Source organism: Hordeum vulgare, chromosome 3H, assembly GCF_904849725.1.
Source record: "Hordeum vulgare subsp. vulgare chromosome 3H, MorexV3_pseudomolecules_assembly, whole genome shotgun sequence".
NCBI lineage: Eukaryota > Viridiplantae > Streptophyta > Magnoliopsida > Poales > Poaceae > Hordeum > Hordeum vulgare.
Window position 1 is genome coordinate 246655612 of NC_058520.1, and position 2745 is coordinate 246658356.

At 67.5% G+C, this 2745-nt stretch overlaps 1 pseudogene; it reads left to right on the forward strand.

Moving 5' to 3' along the window:
• The first annotated feature begins 1493 nt into the window (after positions 1 to 1493).
• LOC123441649 lies at positions 1494 to 2168 on the forward strand (annotated as a pseudogene).
• The last annotated feature ends 577 nt before the right edge of the window (positions 2169 to 2745 follow it).

A 2745-nucleotide genomic window follows, 5' to 3' on the forward strand; every position in this document is an offset into this window, starting at 1 on the left:
TCATCTCGAAGACCCGAGCTGTAATGGGTCACATGACAAGTCTGAAATTTGAGAGAGGGGCTGGGTCTCGGCTCTGAGCTCTCCCACACCCTCACCCCGCGCCGCTGGCCACTCCGGCCGCGGCGGCCACCCACCAAGCACTTATGACCGGCCGGGCCAGGCCAACCACCGGCGGTCCGCTGGCTCCCCCGGCCCCTCCAGGCGCCGGTCCGCGCGACGCCACACCGCCCCGCGGTTCGTCGCCTGCGTCCCCTGCGTCGCCCCGGTTTCTTCACCGCCTGCTGCCAGATCCGGCTCTCACGCCGCGACTCCTGCTCCGGGGAGAGTGCTCCTCTGCTGCGACCGGCGATCCGCCCCGCGCCTACTCCCCATTACCGATGGTGGGCATGGGACGGGATCCGCGGGATCTGGCTCCCTCCCCTGTCCCAGCGGAGACCGGGCGCATTCAAGCCCCACGCGTCAAGTCCATCATCGTCGACTCCTCGCGGTCCGAGGTTGCCATTTCGGGGCCGGATCCTGGCTGGACTGAGGTGGTCCGGCGGGGAAACCGCCTGGCATCGGCGGATCCCTCGGTCCCCCGGACTCTCCGAGGTACGCACCGGACGGACCGCCGCGGCGCCTCCACTGCTGATGCCCCGCACACTGCGCGACACCCTTTAAATCCGTTCGCCGGCCGCTGGTTTCATTGTCTTAGCAAGCGTCACCGCCTAGCTGCATGCCGCGACCCATTGCACTGCCTCACGTGTAGACGAGCGGGGCACATCGCTTCTCGCTGCCCCCAGAATCGCAAGGCGAAAGGCTCTGTTAGGGATAGGTTGGGTCCGGCACCTCGCGCGATTCAGCTGTTTGACCGCCTCCGGTTCCCTCCTCCACCTCCCACGGCCATGGCTCCGTCGGCTCCATCCATGCTCCGCCACCTTGACCCGTCTCGGCACCCCAGGGAGAGCCGTTCCACCACCGTGCTCTCCCCTGCTCTGGATCAGGCCGTGTCTTTCCTCCGCAGCCACGCCATCACGCTTTCCGCGGCTGATGGGGTCAACGTCTCCTCGCCGATGGTTGTGGGGAAGGCACTGGAGGCCCAGCTCTCCGTGCCAATGCACTCCCTGCGGGTCACGGCTCACCACCCCGAGCACTTCTTCGTCACCTTCACGCAGCCAGCTCACCAGGTGAACGTCGTGTGTCGGGGCTCCATCCGCGTCGACGGCGCCAGTTTCAACATCATCCCGTGGAACGAGCACGACCTCGCCACGTTCGACACCCTCCTAATCCACGTCCGCGTCGTCATAGCGAAAGTTCCGATGCACTTCTGATCGGTGGAGGGGGCGGAGGAGATCCTCGGTAGGCGGGTGCGCGTCGACCGCCTCGACAGCCGGACCCTAGAGCGGGGTCACACAAAGACCTTTGCCTGCTGGGTCTGGGCCAGGGATATAGCCGACATTCCGACGTCGCACACTCTGGGGGTCCTTCCTCGCGGAGCCGGGAGGGTGGAGGAGATGGAGGGCTTCTCCCCCCCCCAGACAGGAGAGTTGCGCCGCCGCCGGCGTCGGCGGAATACGCCATGCTCATCCACGTTGACAGGGTGGAGGACTGGACGCCGCCCTCTCCGCGCTCCTCCCACTCCGCCCAGAGCGGTCTGCCGTCGTCCGGCTCCGACGACGATGACTCTCTCTTCCCGATGGTGGCCCCTGCGTCTTGGACGATGGGGGTGGAGGACGGCCAGAGGAGCGACCGCATGCATCGCATGGCTCGTGCCCCCGTGACCAGCCTGGGTTGCCGGGGTGGCCCTCGGGACGGCCGCTCGAGAGACCGCGACGACAAGGGAGGGCCGGGTGCAGGCGGACACAGGTCCTGGAAGGACGTCCTCCTTCGCAGCGGCGCCTCGCGTGCTCCACCTCGCGCTACGCCTTCGCAGCACCGTCGAAGCCGATCCCCGCCGGCCAGGCGCGGATCGAGGGAGTCCTCGGGCCGTCGCTCGGGGGCTGGGAGGACCACTGCGCCAGCTAGACGCCAGTCGAGGCCTCCCCGTGAGAGCTCCACTCCTGCAGGGGCTCCCAAGGCCACGGTCTCCGCCGCTGCGGCCACCCAGCCCACCCCTGTTGCGAGCACCAACGCCAGCGGGAAAGACCCGGTCGAGGAGTTTTTCAGGGCGGCCAAGAAGCCCACCATAGCCTCCGTCATCGTCGACGCCCTGGCGGCCGACGTCCACATCGCCGCAGAGGCGGCAGTGGCGGCCCCCCTTGAGTTCGTAGATGCCAACCTGCTCCAGGCCTCCGGCGAGACATTGCAGCTGGACGCTTTCAGTCCAACGCTGTCGGCTGCAGCCTCCGATCTGGGACAGTTCCACAGAACCACCCCATCGCGAGCTAGCACCATGGAGATCCAGCTCGGGGCGGTTACGGGACGCGTCAGGCAGCTGGAGATCGAAGGAACCACCGCTGGGCCGGAGTCACGGGGCCTCTTCCGGACGACCAAACAGCAGCCTCTGATTGCCACTGCCCCCGCGCGCCGTCCCGCGGCGCCGCCGAAGACTAGGGCCACCTCTACCCCGACTCGCTCCAGCGCGCGGCTAGCTGCCATCGGGTCGTCGATGCCAGTGGAACAGCGCGCCTCCCTGCGCCTTGTCAAGGAGCTCGGCCTGCTCGGCCCTCGGGACAAGCTGACGGTAGAAGTTGCGAAGGCGCTCTTACAGCGTTTTGAAGAGCCCTTGTCCGATAGTGACATCTCGGTCATCGCCAGGCTGACCCA